Consider the following 16,544-nt stretch of genomic DNA (forward strand, 5'->3'; position numbering starts at 1 on the left):
GAACAAGACCCACACACAGCTAGAAGCCCAATATTTTTTCAGAGGTAGATGCAGAAAAAATATATTCAGTTTGCAACCTGATGGAGGTCAGTATAGATGGACTAATAGAACAAGTTCCACACACTGCTAGAAGCCCAAATATTTTTTCAGAGGTACTGTAGATGCAGATAAAAATTAGTTTTAATTTGCAACCTGATGGAGGTCAGTATAGATGGACTAATAGAATGATGCTATGCCCAAAAGATTTTACTTCACTAGGTGCAGTAAAAAAATTGGTATTCTATACACAGGTGGTATATCTTGCAACACAGATAGGCTACTCCACTGACTATCACACTCTGCAATAGGCCAAAAAGGCTTAGCTTTGCTAGATTCAGCCAAATGCTGTGAAAAAAACTTGCACAGCACTGGCACAGACCTGCCTGGCAAAAACTGATAGGAACTCATGTAACCTAGTCCTGAAAAGGACTGCAATTACAATTAGTCTTTACTCCCACAACCGATCTATTTAAGAGCACAGACCTCCCTGATAAAAGTCGTAGGAAATGCTGTAACCTAGTCCTTAAAAGGACTGCAATCACAACTATTCCCTACTCCCAAGCTATCTGTATATTTGTGCGAAAATTGGCTTGAAATTAACAAGGTATAGCGCACACAGCAACAGCGGTGCCGTCTAACACGCAGCTGCAGCAGTGAGAAAATGGTGGCGACGGGGAAAATGGCTTGGTCTTATAGGGCAAGGACATGTGACATACACTGCCAATGACACATGCCCTTGCTTGTGTGAAAAAAAGCACTTCGCTCCGTGTGTGCGCTGCTGATAGGCTGACAGATTGCACCTCCCCACTGTAAATGCGGGAAGGAGAAAAAAAAATGGAGATCTTCATTGTTCCTGCAGAGATCCATCCCCTGCCCCTCCCCCCACCCCGCTGTACACTCAAACTGCGTATTAACATTAATTTTCATCATTACTGAGAAAAAATCCAGTTATGATTTTGGTGCACGAACAGTTATCGAACATAACCTCGAACAGCCGAATTTTTCTCAAATTGTTCGTGTTCGCCGAACGGCTCGAACACCGCCCAAAACAGCTCGAATTTGAGATTGGCGAACAGTTCGAGTAGAACAACGCTCATCTCTAGTCGGCACTGCTACACTTAAACCCGTTGGTGCAGCATTCTTATGAGTTAAGAGTAGGAGAAGCAATCAATCAGCAGTGTTTGGTGGTGTCCAGTAGAAAAACAGTCGTCACATAAATACTTCAGTAAGAAAATTGAAACTGCTGCACACCGGGAAAAATAATTCTTAATTTGCATATGCAGAATATCTCAGGCTCTGCTCCCTTCCGCTTGGCCAGCTGCCATCTTCTGTGCTCCATGTCGGGTTTTGCAGAATTCCCCGCCGTGGATTAATGACGTCATCTCCCTAGACCTATTTAAGGCCCATTGATACACACACCTGTGTCTTGGGATTGAGACTCTAGTCCTATGTTGGTGTGCTCCACCATCTGTGCTGTTTGTGTTTGTGCTTGCATTCATCCCTGCTGGGTTCCACTTCATCCATCCTGCAGTTCCTGAGATTCCTGTGTGGACCAAGTTCTTGCTGCCCACGTGCCTTCTTGCTTGCTGTATCAACTCCCGGGGTCCATGTGCCCACCAGGACAAGAGGCTAAGAGGATCCACCTCACCAGGTGAGCCTAACAGTAGCCTAAGGCCACGGCCCCGCTATCAGTATTTCGTCAGTATTCGGTCAGTATTTTTTTCCCTGGAGTGGGAGCCATCTTGCTTGCTGTATCAACGCCCGGGGTCCATGTGCCCACCAGGACAAGAGGCTAAGAGGATCCACCTCACCTGGTGAGCCTAACAGTAACCTAAGGCCACGGCCCCACTATAAGTATTTTGGCAGTATTTGGTCAGTATTTTTTCTCAGGAGTGGGAGCCAAAACCAGGAATGGGTGATAAATGCAGAATTGGTGACTTGTTTTTATTATACCTTTTCTCTGATTGTTCCTCGCCTGGTTTTGGCTGCCACTTCTGAGAAAAAATACTGACCGAATAATGACGAAATACTGATAGTGGGGCCGTGGCCTAAGGCTATTTCACATCCATCATGATGCTTCCTCAGGGCTCAATAGGTAGGGAGCAGTAAACACCCTATTTAAACCATCCAGTGTTGTATAAATTTACATAAAGTAGTCACATTTAAAATATATAAACAACAATACAAAACCCACTTAGTTATAAGAAGTAACACAAAGTAACAAATAAATAAACTACCAAATGATTGACAAAAGTTTTACAAAAAATACTGAATACTGAAAAGTCATTTCATTCAGACCCAATGGTCCTAGTGCCTCTGTTTTATTGATTAACAAAAACACACAAACACTCCTCATTTAAATCCTCCTGGTCAACCAATAGTAGCATGTTGTGGCTCAATAATTGAGCCTGCCACTTTCCCGCTACTTAGATTGGCATCTACACCTTCTATTATCTAGTGTTCCCTCCTATTTGCAGATACAAAAATTTTTAATCAATGAGAACATTACGGGGGCTATTATATTTTATGGAAAGCAATATGGGATGCCATTATATTATATGGGTAGCAATGTGGGGTCATTTCATTATATGGAGGGCTATATGTGGCCATTACATTATATGGAGGGCTATGTGGGTCCATAATATTGTATGGAAGGCTGTGTGGGAAAAATTATATTATATGGAAGGTTATGTGAAGCCCATTATATTATATGGTAGGCAATGTGTGGACCACTATATTATACGGAAGGCAATGTGTGGCCCACTATATTATATGGAAGGCTAAGTGGGGCCCATTACATTATATGAAGGGCTATGTGGGGCCATTATATTATATGGAGGGCTATGTGGAGCCCATTATATTATATGGAAGGCAATGTGTGGCCATTATATTATATGGAAGCAATATATGGAGCCCATTATATGATATGGAGGGCTATGTGGCCCCATTTTATTATATGGAGTGCTATGTGGGGCCCATTATTATTATTAAAGTGCCATTTATTCCAGGGTGCTTTACATGTGAAAAAGGGGGTATACATAGCAAATACACTTACAATAATCTTGAACAAAACGAGTCAGCGACTGGTACAGAAGGAGACAGGACCCTGGGCTCACAATCTACAAGGGATGGGTAAGAATGCAGTAGGTGAGAGTAGAGCTGGTCATGCAGCGGTATGGTGGAGCGGAGGTTACTGCAGGTTGTAGGCTTGTCGGAAGAGGTAGGTCTTCACGTTCCTTTTGAAGGTTTCCACGGTAGGCGAGAGTCTGATATGTTAGTGTAGAGAGTTCCAGAATATGGTAGATGCATGGGGGAAATCTTGTATGCGATTGTGGGAAGAGGAGATAAGGGGTGATAAAGGGTGAGTAGAGAAGGAGATCTTGTGAGGACCGGAGGTTGCGTGTAGGTAAGTACCAGGAGACTAGGTCACAGATGTATGTAGGAGACAGGTTGTGGATGGCTTTGTATGCCAAGGTTAGGGTCTTAAACTTGAGTCTCTGGATAATGGGGAGCCAGTGAAGGGATTGAAAGAGGGAGGAGGCGGGGAATAGCAGGGGGACAGGTGGATTAGTTGGGCAGCAGAGTTTAGGATAGATTGGAGGGGTGCGAGAGTGGTAGAAGGGAGGCCACAGAGAAGTAGGTTGCAGTAGTCAGGTGGGAGATGATGAGGTCGTGAACTAGTGTTTTTTGCAGAGTCTTTAATGAGAAATGTGTAGATCAGGGAGATATTTTTGAGTTGGAGTGGGCAGGAAGTGGAGAGGGTTTGGATATGTGGTTTGAAGGAGAGATCAGAGTCCAGGGTTACCCCAAGGCAGTGAGCTTGTGTTACTGGGGAGAGTGGGCAGTCATTAACTTTTATGGATAGGTCAGATGGGGGGGTTGAGTGAGGTGGGGGAAAGATGATGAATTCAGTTTTATCCATGTTAAGTTTGAGAAATCTAGCAGAGAAGAAGGATCAGATAGCGGACAGACATTGTGGGATTCTGGTTGGTAAGGAGTAGTGTTGAGCCACCCCCGTAGTGTTCGAGTTCGGTTCGGTTCGTCGAACACCCGTGTGTTCGCCGAACTGTTCGCCGAACTGTTCGTCGAACACCTTCGAACACCGTTAAAACCAATGGCAGGCAAACAAAAACACATAGAAACACATAGAAAACACCTTCAAAGGTGTCCAAAAGCTGACAAACTGCTCAGAAGACATAACTAACACATGAAAAAGTGACAAGTACATATAGTCATGCGAAAATAAAAGAGGTGGAGGAGTAAAAGGAGGGGGAGACACAGATATAGGCATGTCATGCCCTTCTAAAATCCAAAAAGTGAGAAGCCGATACGGACAGTCCGCTCCTGCCCGTGCCACCTCCGTGTCGCCGGGTTTGTGCCAGAGCCGCGGTGAACCCTGATGGCCAGCCCCCCTCTCCCAATACTGGTGCCTGTCCGCTGGTGGGTCGAGCGAGCCCCCCTGTGGTGGAGGCAGCTCTAAGCTTTTTAATTTAAATTGTCTCTCTAATTTGAATGAATACACTTTAAATCCATTTACAAGGATCTATTGGAGGGCAAGTCTCATGCCAGCAGCCGCGTAATTCCAGCTCCAGTAGCGTCCACTAAAGCTGCTGCAGTTAAAAAGCTTTTATAAGGATCGAGCTCGGCTGTCCACCGCAAGGCATCCTACTGCCAGTCCCAGCCCCTATGCCTTGGGGTGCCTCCTGATGCTCTTCACTGAGTATCCCGTGGTCCCGAAGCATTTCCTTTGAAAAAATGAAGTGTCCAAACTACAGGTGGTGTAGCTTGCTTAACAGCCGGGATAATCCGCTGACTAGCAGACCCTGCTACTAGGCACAAAGTATTTCCTGGGCTAGATGCAAAATTTGTAATTAGATACTCTCGTTGGATGCTGAGAAAGCATTCCATAGAGTCTCCTGGCACGCCATATATGATTCTCTTAAAAAGCTTGGGGTAGGGGTCTAGGGGACCCTTTTATAGCCAAAATCACGGCCCTGTATCGCAATACGTCACCTAGGCTGAAGATAAATGGAACTGTAGCACCCTGAGGGCTCGGTTGCTACAGAGGTATTGCACCTCATCCAGAGGTGTGATATCTCACTCTCAGGTAAGGATGTAGTGTGGATCAGGACCCGACACCTGCATGCATTACACCACATTGCCGTGGGGCAGGGCGACCAATATGCCCCTGAGATGGGCACGACAGTCCCTGTCCCTGGCTGGAGTGGGGGGAGGGAACACTGAGGAAGGGGAACCCTGTAGTGCAGGAGCAGGGAGGAAGCAGTTCCTGGGTGCATTGAGAAGGGAGTATAAAAGGTGGGCACCATCTTAGTTCAGTGCAGAGAAGTCTGAGCAGAAGTGGCAGGGAGCACGGGCTCTGCATGAGCTCTGCTCCGGAGGCGGGCCTAGTAACAGAGGCCCAGGCCTGGAAGAGGGAGAAGGAAGGAAGAGGAGCGGAGAAGGCTCCAGGAACGAGGAACGAAGGGATCTCAGGGGTGCGGACGGGCGAGTCGCCACCGCACGCCAGAATCCACCTGCGTGGAGGGGTCAGGCCAAAGGGGGAGACCGGTCCCCGAAACTAGTGGAGGCAGGAAACGACCCTCAGCTAGAAACAGGAGGCTGTGACATTTTATGTGGCGCAGCCCCTCGCTACACCCGCTAGGAAGGCACCACATAGGGTCAGGGAAACTGGCGCCAAGTTTACCAAGAGGAGGCCCGAGGCAGCCGGACAGAAGGGTTGGTAAGAAAGGCCAGACAAAGGACACACAAAGGGGGTCCTGTGAAGCGCTCCAAAGTTATCTGGGAGTTGTCTGAGCCCCTCACCTGGTGAGCACAGTACGACGTGGGCAGCCGTTACCTGCAGACGTGGTCTGGATAATAAGAACTGTGAGTAAAGGCCCTGGACTGCATCACCGACTCCGTGTCATTACTGCTGCTGCCCTGCACCATCACCCCCATCCTCCGCATACACTGACCTGAGGCTATACTCCTCCCGTGGGGAGTTATGCTACGCTCTGCTGCACCCACAACACCAGCCTCAGCGGTCTGCCCTGGAGCGGCGGTTCACTCTGACCGCAATCCACGGGTGGCGTAGTCGGACATTTAAACATCAAAACCACATAAATAGTTCCGCCACTGGTTTGACCGCCCTGAGCCACGGAACCGGGTTGCCGCCACGGAGACTACAACCACCAGCATCCACCAAAAAGGGTCCGGCTCCGGGTGTCCCAAGGCCCAGGGGGCGCGTCAGAACATTTTCATCACCTTTCACAATCACCAATGGGACAAGGCAGGGATGTCCTCTGTCCCCTCTCTTATACATCCTAGTGACGGAGCACCTGCTCTCATCAATTCGCCATAACCCCAATATTAGGTGGATTGAGGTGGGAGGCACCGAGTACAAGTGCTCTCTATTTGCTGATGATGTCCTAGTATATATCACTCAATCACATATATCCATCCATGCTGTTATGGCTGAAATAGATCACTTTGTTACATGGTCAAATTTTAAAATCAATGCAGCGAAGTCTGAGGCCCTCGATGTCTCCCTCCCCAAATCCATATAGGATTCCATCCAGTCCAACTTTCCCTTTGCCTGGCCCTCACAGGGTATCAAATACTTAGGAATTCCTATTCATAGAGACCTCTCCCATCTATGTTATCTTAATTTTGGGCCCTTTATTGAACAACTCCATACAGACCACGATTGGCAAGTTAGAACTGTAAGATTCACTACGTGAACCACTGGTGTTTTGTGGAAAAGCACATGTACACTGTGTTCCAAATTATTATGCAAAAAGTGTTTAGGAGTGATAAGGGAAGAATTTGTTTGTTTGTCAGTTAAACTCATTGATGGTGATGTGTGTCAGGGCTCTTTATATCACTGTAAGCAATTGCAGACACCAGTGCTAATTAGTTTGGCAGGTGTGTCCAATGAAAGGCAAGACTACTTAAGAAGGCTCTCTCACATTATTCAGCAGCCTACATTTTCTGCCAAAATGGGAAAGAAAAAGGATGTGTCGGCTGCTGAGAAGCAACAAATTGTGGAGTGTTTAGGTCAAGGCATGACTACAATCAACATTGTGCGATGATCAGGATGAAGTGTCTTGGCAATCAAGAAGTATGTAGCTGATTCACAGTACACACGTGTGCGTGCTGATAAGGGCAAATTGAGGACTCTTTCCTACAGGCAATTACGTCAGGTTGAAACAGCAGCGGCAAAAAAGCCTTGTCATAGCAGCAGACAAGTTTTTGAAGCTGCTTGTGCCTCCAACGTCCCCCGAACAACAAGATGCAGGGTCCTTCAGAGGTTTGCAGCTGTGCATACGCCATCCTGTCGACCTCCTCTATCCACTTCACACAAGCAGAAACGGCTCCAGTGGGCCAAACATTACATGAAGACTGATTTCAAAACTGTTTTGTTCACGGATGAGTGCCGTGCAGCGCTCGATGGTCCAGATGGATGGAGTGGAGGATGGCTGGTTGATGGACACCCCACGCAAACACGGCTACAGCGCCAACAAGGATGAGGTGGAGTAATGTTTTGGGCTGGAATCATGGGGAGAGAGATTGTCGGCCCCTTTAGGATCCCTGAAGGCGCTAAAGATGAACTCCATAATGTATGTGGATTTTCTCAAACAGCACTTCCTGCCATGGTTCAAGAAGAAGAACCGTGTATTTCACAGCAAGATCATTTTTCTGCATGATAATGCACCATCTCATGCTGCACATAAAACATCTGCATCTCTGGCTGATATGGGCATAAAAGGGGACAAACTTATGGTGTGACCCCCATGCTCCCCTGACCTCTACCCCATTCAGAACCTTTGGAGCATCATTAAAAGGAGTGTCTATGATGGCGGGAGGCAGTTCACATCTAAGCAACAGCTCTGGGAGATAATTCTGTCCTCATGCAAAACAATTGAAGCAGAAACCATCCAAAACCTGACAAATTCAATGGACGAGAGAGTTCAGAAGCTCCTTTCGAACAAGGGGTCCTATGTGAAAATGTAACATCACCTAGAATAAAGTTTTGAGTTGTAAACTGTTTGATTTCAGTTTCTAACAACCTGCTAATGCTTATAATTTCAAAAATAACCATTTTTTTGGTCTTTATTAAAATGAAAAGTTTGATCGAAAAGTTTGGGGGATCTAAGAGTGTGGCAACCCAGTAGTCATGATTACTTCGAATTCTGACAATATGAGGGTCATGCTGCAGGTAGTGCAGCAAGAAGGCACTTATGTGTCTTGCGCATCTCGGAGCCCCAAAATTATTTTCCGGGCTAGATGCAGCTAAAAATTATTTTTAATTTTAAATCTGGTGGAGCTTATTATAGATGGCCTAATAGGATCAGTGCTGCACACTGCTACAAAGCCCAAATTATTTTCCAGTCAAGATACAGATAAACATGATTAGTAATTTGAAAGCTTAAAACGGTTGGTAGGGTGATTTTAAACAATCATCAAGCTTTTACTCTCCCCAGGATGACACAGGGGTAGAAAAGTCGTTTCGGATCCATGATTTGTTCATCTTTATGAACGTGAGTCTGTCTACATTATCAGTGGAGAGCCGCGTGCGCTTATCTGTCAGCACACCACCAGCAGCGCTGAACACACGTTCAGACAGAACGCTGGCTGCGGGGCATGACAAGATCTCCAAGGCGTAAGTGGCTAGCTCCGGCCATTTATCCATATTGGAAGCCCAAAAAGAGCAAGGGTCCAGTGACACAGTCGTGGCTTCAATGTTTACTTGGAGATACTCCTGTACCATCGTCTCTAGGCGTTGACTATGTGTCAGACTTCTTGTCTCCTGTGGCCTTGCAAAGGATGGGCTAAAAAAGTGGTGAAATGATTCTGCAAAATTGATGTTACCAGCAGATACTGTGGTTCTGTTACGGTTTGAGTGCTGAACACTTGACGGTCCCACGGTTGGCAAGTTGGAACTGTGAGATTCACTACGTGCACCACTGGTATTTTGTGGAAAAGCACATGTAAGATTCTGCAACAGTCTCTGCTGATACTCCTGCATGCGTGCATCCCTTTCTATGGCAGGAATAATTTCTGCAAATTTACTTTTGTACCGGGGATCTAACAGTGTGGCAACCCAGTAGTCAGGATTATTTCTAATTCTCACAATTCGAGGGTCATGTTGCAGGTAGTGCAGCAAGAAGGCACTCATGTGTGTTGCGCATCCAGGAGCACCAAGTCCCTGTTGTGTTGGTGGCGAGGTAACAATCATGCTTCCTTCCTCTATCCTCTCCCCCCAACCTCGCACAACAGAAATGTGATCAAGGTCTCCCTCATCTGATGAGTCTTCCATCAGTTCGTCCTCCACTTCTTCCTGGGCTCCTGCACCTTCCTCACTAGTTTGGCTGCTACCATGCGCCCTGGTAAAACCATCTCCCCCACCCTCACATGCCTGCCGCCTTGGTGCTGCCGACCGTCTGGACCTTGCAGATGTTAGCCCTTCCGCATACAACTCCTCCTCCTTTACTTCCTCCACCTCCTCTTGTGCCACCACCTGACTCCAAATTCTGTTTAACATGTTCTCCAGCATGTAAATCACCGGAATAGTCATGCTGATAATGGCATCGTCAGCACTAAGCATCTTCGTCGCCATTTCAAAACTGTGCAGAAGGGTGCATAGGTCCCTGATCTGAGACCACTCCTCCAGCGTGATTTGCCCCACCTCTGAATCTCGTTGGCCCAGGCTATACGTCAGAACGTATTGCACCAGGGCTTGTCGGTGCTGCCACAGTCGCTGCAACATGTGCAGAGTTGAATTCCACCGGGTAGGCACATCGCATTTTAGCCGGTGAAGTGGCAGGCCCAACGACTTCTGTAGAGATGTAAGTCACTGAGCTGCGGGATGCGAACGGCGGAAGTGAGCACACAGCGACCGTGCCCTCTGCAGAAGGCCATCTAGTCTGGGATAGTGGGCTAAAAATTGGTGGACAAGCAGGTTCAACACGTGAGCCATACAAGGCACGTGTGTGACATTGCCCCGGCGAAGGGCCGCACCCAGGTTTGCAGCATTGTCGCACACGGCCTTCCCTGGTTTCAGGTCCAGTGGAGACAACCATTCATGAAATTGGTTCTCCAGAGCTGACCACAACTCCTCAGCTGTATGACTCACATTTCCCAGACATTTCAATGTAAAAACCGCCTGATGACGTTGAGCCCTACTGCCAGCATAGTAAGGAGGTGTGCAGGATCCCTTCTGCGCAGTTAGAAAGCTTGTGGCATGACCAGACAGGCTTTGGGTGCAGGTGGAAGACCGAGAGGAGGTTGAGGAGGCAGAAGCTGTGGAGGAACTTTGACATAAAGAGGATTGACGCACAACTCGTGGGGACGGCAAGACTTGGACAGCAGCCCCTTGTCCTGATGTCACCATAGTTACCCAGTGCCCAGTCAGCGACATGTAACGCCCCTGTCCATGCCTACTCGTCCAAGTGTCTGTGGTGAAATGCACCCTGTCACACAGAGTTTCTCAAAGAAGCGGTGATGTTGTGTGCGACATGCTGGTGGAGCGCAGGCACACCTTTCTTTGAGAAGTAGTGCCGACTGAGCATCTGGTACTGGGGCACTGCGACGGACATAAGGTCTCGAAAATCCTCTGTGTCCACCAGGCGGAAAGGCAGCATTTCTGTAGCCAAGAGCTTGCAGATGGTGAAATTCAACCTCTTAGCTTTCTCATGGCTAGGAGGAAATAGTCTTTTACTTGTCCACATCTGAGGGACCGAGGGCTGGCTATTGTGCTTAGACGGGGTTGATAAGGGTGTCCCCGGCAAACTGCCGGTCTGTGAGGAAGATGCAGGCGGACATGTTAGGTTGCCTTGATCCAAAGGTGGTGCTATCGATGTCGGACAGCGCTCAACACCAGCTGCTGTTACCACCTCCAAAGAAAATGATGACCTGCCAATCACGCTGGCTGTTGCGGGTAAAGAGGTGGCAGGTCTGCGCCCCAAAACAGGTGTGACTGCTGTCCCCCCAGTCACAGAGGATGAAGAGGCCGCGGATGCACAAGATATGGCAGACGGTGGTTGGCCCGGCCGGCTAGGCCGCATTGTAGCACACTGAGCTTCCCACTGCAACTTATGCTTCATGTCCATGTGCCGGTTCATGCATGAAGTACTCAAACTATGTATTTTTTGGCCTCTACTTAGCTTTTGCTGACAAATGTTACAGATAACACGAGTTGGGTCATCTTTATCGATCTGAAAAAATGCCCAGGCTATGCAAGGCTTAGCACCCATGCGACCTGAAGAGCCACCACGACTTGTGGTGAGAGGCAGAGTTGTGTTTGAGGATGCAGTTGTTGACGTGCTTCCAGTACTACGTCTCTGTCCAGGAAGGCGCAACCTGACCTCGTCGTCACTAGCATCTTCCTCCACCTCCTCTGCTGACCTCATCTCTTGGCTGACTGTGGGTTGACAGTAAGTGGGATCTCCGACCTCATCATCATCACCCTGTGTGTTATCACACCCGTCGTCCTCAGAGCCAACCTGTTCCTGCCCTGACAAAAACTAAAGTTGTCGCTCCAATCAGGTATTTGAGTCTTATCATCGTCTTCCTCATTGTCTCCACCAACAGGAGTTACAGTTTGGGAATGAGGGTCTACATTATGGTCAGAACCTTCTGCGTCTGGTCCTGGATCCGACTCATAAAGATTCTGGGCATCAGTGCAGATCATTTCCTCGTCTGGATTCACAGAAGCGCTGGAGTCGACCTCTGATTCCCAGGCTATAGTATGAGTAAACAGCTCTGCAGACTCAACCATCTGTTCTACCTCATACTCAGACGGGCAGCTGGAGATTTGGGAGCTGTGAGGAAGCAAGTGCGATTTGGGTGACACCTTTGAGGACTGGAGTATTTGTGATGTTGAAGTTGATGTGGAGGAGAGCCCACTTAAAGGAGCACTTGATATCCGTTGAAGCACCTGCTGTTTTTGTGCCTCATCTGGAATTTGTAGCGATTGGCGTGGCCGTAAGAAAGGGATCTTATCACATTGTCCGCTAAAAGAAGTAGACATTTTAGTTTGGCTGGAAGATGGTCTTTCTTCTGCACCTACCCCACGGACACAACCTTTTTTCCCCTTCCCAACACGCCTATTCCCCTTTCCACCAGCAGCAGGCCTTTTTCCACTCATTTTGGTGGTTAACTAATTCACAACTCTGGAGTTGTTTGCACAAAAAAACAATGGATGGTAACCGAGCAGAGCTGAGTGGCCAAACTGTGGTATTAGGCCAAAACTATTGGCTGGGTTAGATGCAGAAAAAAATTATTTTTAATTTGCAACCTGATGGAGGTCAGTATAGATGGACTAATAGACCAAGTCCCACACACCGCTAGAAGCCCAAATATTTTTTCAGAGCTAGATGCAGAAAATTTTTTTATTCAATTTGCAACCTGATGGAGGTCAGTATAGATGGACTAATAGACCAAGTCCCACACACTGCTAGAAGCCCAAATATTTTTTCAGAGCTAGATGCAGAAAAAAATTATTTTTAATTTGCAACCTGATGGAGGTCAGTATAGATGGACTAATAGAACAAGTCCCACACGCTGCTAGAAGCCCAAATATTTTTTCAGAGATAAATGAAGAAAAAAATTATTTTTAATTTGCAACCTGATGGAGGTCAGTATAGATGGACTAATAGACCAAGTCCCACACACTGCTAGAAGCCCAAATATTTTTTCAGAGCTAGATGCAGAAAAAAATTATTTTTAATTTGCAACCTGATGGAGGTCAGTATAGATGGACTAATAGACCAAGTCCCACACACCGCTAGAAGCCCAAATATTTTTTCAGAGCTAGATGCAGAAAAAAATTATATTCAATTTGCAACCTGCTGGAGGTCAGTATAGAAGGACTAATAGAACAAGTCCCACACACTGCTAGAAGCCCAAATATTTTTTTCAGAGCTAAATGAAGAAAAAAATTATTTTTAATTTGCAACCTGATGGAGGTCAGTATAGATGGACTAATAGACCAAGTCCCACACACTGCTAGAAGCCCAAATATTTTTTCAGAGCTAGATGCAGAAAAAAATTATATTCAGTTTGCAACCTGATGGAGGTCAGTATAGATGGACTAATAGAATGATGCTATGCCCAAAAGATTTTACTTCACTAGGTGCAGTAAAAAAATTGGTATTCTATACACAGGTGGTATATCTTGCAACACAGATAGGCTACTCCACTGACTAACACACTCTGCAATAGGCCAAAAAGGATTAGCTTTGCTAGATTCAGCCAAATGCTGTGAAAAAAACTTGCACAGCACTGGCACAGACCTGCCTGGCAAAAACTGATAGGAACTCATGTAACCTAGTCCTGAAAAGGACTCCAATTACAATTAGTCTTTACTCCCACAATCTATCTATTTAAGAGCACAGACCTGCCTGATAAAAGTCGTAGGAAATGCTGTAACCTAGTCCTTAAAAGGACTGCAATCACAACTATTCCCTACTCCCAAGCTATCTGTATATTTGTGCGAAAATTGGCTTGAAATTAACAAGGTATAGCGCACACAGCAACAGCGGTGCCGTCTAACACGCAGCTGCAGCAGTGAGAAAATGGTGGCGACGGGGAAAATGGCTTGGTCTTATAGGGCAAGGACATGTGACATACACTGCCAATCACACATGCCCTTGCTTGTGTGAAAAAAAGCACTTCGCTCCGTGTGTGCGCTGCTGATAGGCTGACAGATTGCACCTCCCCACTGCAAATGCGGGAAAGAGAAAAAAAAATGGAGATCTTCATTGTTCCTGCAGAGATCCATCCCCTGCCCCTCCCCCCGCCCCGCTGTACACTCAAACTGCGTATTAACATTAATTTTCATCATTACTGAGAAAAAATCCAGTTATGATTTTGGTGCACGAACAGTTATCGAACATAACCTCGAACAGCCGAATTTTTCTCAAATTGTTCGTGTTCGCCGACCGGCTCGAACACCGCCCAAAACAGCTCGAATTTGAGATTGGCGAACAGTTCGAGTAGAACAACGCTCATCTCTAGTGATAACGCACAGGGTGATGATGATGAGGTCGGAGATCCCACTTACTGTCAACCCACAGTCAGCCAAGAGATGAGGTCAGCAGAGGAGGTGGAGGAAGATGCTAGTGACGACGAGGTCAGGTTGCGCCTTCCTGGACAGAGACGTAGTACTGGAAGCACGTCAACAACTGCATCCTCAAACACAACTCTGCCTCTCACCACAAGTCGTGGTGGCTCTTCAGGTCGCATGGGTGCTAAGCCTTGCATAGCCTGGGCATTTTTTCAGATCGATAAAGATGACCCAACTCGTGTTATCTGTAACATTTGTCAGCAAAAGCTAAGTAGAGGCCAAAAAATACATAGTTTGAGTACTTCATGCATGAACCGGCACATGGACATGAAGCATAAGTTGCAGTGGGAAGCTCAGTGTGCTACAATGCGGTCTAGCCGGCCGGGCCAACCACCGTCTGCCATATCTTGTGCATCCGCGGCCTCTTCATCCTCTGTGACTGGGGGGACAGCAGTCACACCTGTTTTGGGGCGCAGACCTGCCACCTCTTTACCCGCAACAGCCAGCGTGATTGGCAGGTCATCATTTTCTTTGGAGGTGTTAACACCAGCTGGTCTTGAGCGCTGTCCGACATCGATAGCACCACCTTTGGATCAAGGCAACCTAACATGTCCGCCTGCATCTTCCTCACAGACCGGCAGTTTGCCGGGGACACCCTTATCAACCCCGTCTAAGCACAATAGCCAGCCCTCGGTCCCTCAGATGTGGACAAGTAAAAGACCATTTCCTCCTAGCCATGAGAAAGCTAAGAGGTTGAATTTCACCATCTGCAAGCTCTTGGCTACAGAAATGCTGCCTTTCCGCCTGGTGTACACAGAGGATTTTCGAGACCTTATGTCCGTCGCAGTGCCCCAGTACCAGATGCCCAGTCGGCACTACTTCTCAAAGAAAGGTGTGCCTGCGCTCCACCAGCATGTCGCACACAACATCACCGCTTCTTTGAGAAACTCTGTGTGTGACAGGGTGCATTTCACCACAGACACTTGGACGAGTAGGCATGGACAGGGGCGTTACATGTCGCTGACTGGGCACTGGGTAACTATGGTGACAGCAGGACAAGGGGCTGCTGTCCAAGTCTTGCCGTCCCCACGAGTTGTGCGTCAATCCTTTTTATGTCATTTTTCCTCCACTGCTTCTGCCTCCTCAACCTCCTCTCGGTCTTCCACCTGCACCCAAAGCCTGTCTGGTCATGCCACAAGCTTTCTAACTGCGCAGAAGGGATCCTGCACACCTCCTTACTATGCTGGCAGTAGGGCTCAACGTCATCAGGCGGTTTTTACATTGAAATGTCTGGGAAATGTGAGTCACACAGCTGAGGAGTTGTGGTCAGCTCTGGAGAACCAATTTCATGAATGGTTGTCTCCACTGGACCTGAAACCAGGGAAGGCCGTGTGCGACAATGCTGCAAACCTGGGTGCGGCCCTTCGCCGGGGCAATGTCACACACGTGCCTTGTATAGCTCACGTGTTGAACCTGGTTGTCCAGCAATTTTTAGCCCACTATCCCAGACTAGATGGCCTTCTGCAGAGGGCACGGTCGCTGTGTGCTCACTTCCGCCGTTCGCATCCCGCAGCTCAGCGACTTACATCTCTACAGAAGTCGTTGGGCCTGCCACTTCACCGGCTAAAATGCGATGTGCCTACCCGGTGGAATTCAACTCTGCACATGTTGCAGCGACTGTGGCAGCACCGACAAGCCCTGGTGCAATACGTTCTGACGTATAGCCTGGGCCAACGAGATTCAGAGGTGGGGCAAATCACGCTGGAGGAGTGGTCTCAGATCAGGGACCTATGCACCCTTCTGCACAGTTTTGAATTGGCGACGAAGATGTTTAGTGCTGACGATGCCATTATCAGCATGACTATTCCGGTGATTTACATGCTGGAGCACATGTTAAACAGAATTCGGAGTCAGGTGGTGGCACAAGAGGAGGTGGAGGAAGTAGAGGAGGAGGAGTTGTATGCGGAAGGGCTAACATCTGCAAGGTCCAGACGGTCGGCAGCACCAGGGCGGCAGGCATTTGAGGGTGGGGGAGATGATTTTACCAGGGCGCATGGTAGCAGCCAAACTAGTGAGGAAGGTGCAGGAGCCCAGGAAGAAGTGGAGGACGAACTGATGGAAGACTCATCAGATGAGGGAGACCTTGATCACATTTCTGTTGTGCGAGGTTGGGGGGAGAGGACAGAGGAAGGAAGCATGATTGTTACCTCGCCACCAACACAACAGGGACTTGGTGCTCCTGGATGCGCAACACACATGAGTGCCTTCTTGCTGCACTACCTGCAACATGACCCTCGAATTGTGAGAATTAGAAATAATCCTGACTACTGGGTTGCCACACTGTTAGATCCCCGGTACAAAAGTAAATTTGCAGAAATTATTCCTGCCATAGAAAGGGATGCACGCATGCAGGAGTATCAGCAGAGACTGTTGCAGA

The sequence above is a fragment of the Phyllobates terribilis genome, unplaced genomic scaffold, assembly GCF_046119375.1.
Source record: "Phyllobates terribilis strain yellow unplaced genomic scaffold, ASM4611937v1 Scaffold_2__4_contigs__length_985480577, whole genome shotgun sequence".
Lineage (NCBI taxonomy): Eukaryota > Metazoa > Chordata > Amphibia > Anura > Dendrobatidae > Phyllobates > Phyllobates terribilis.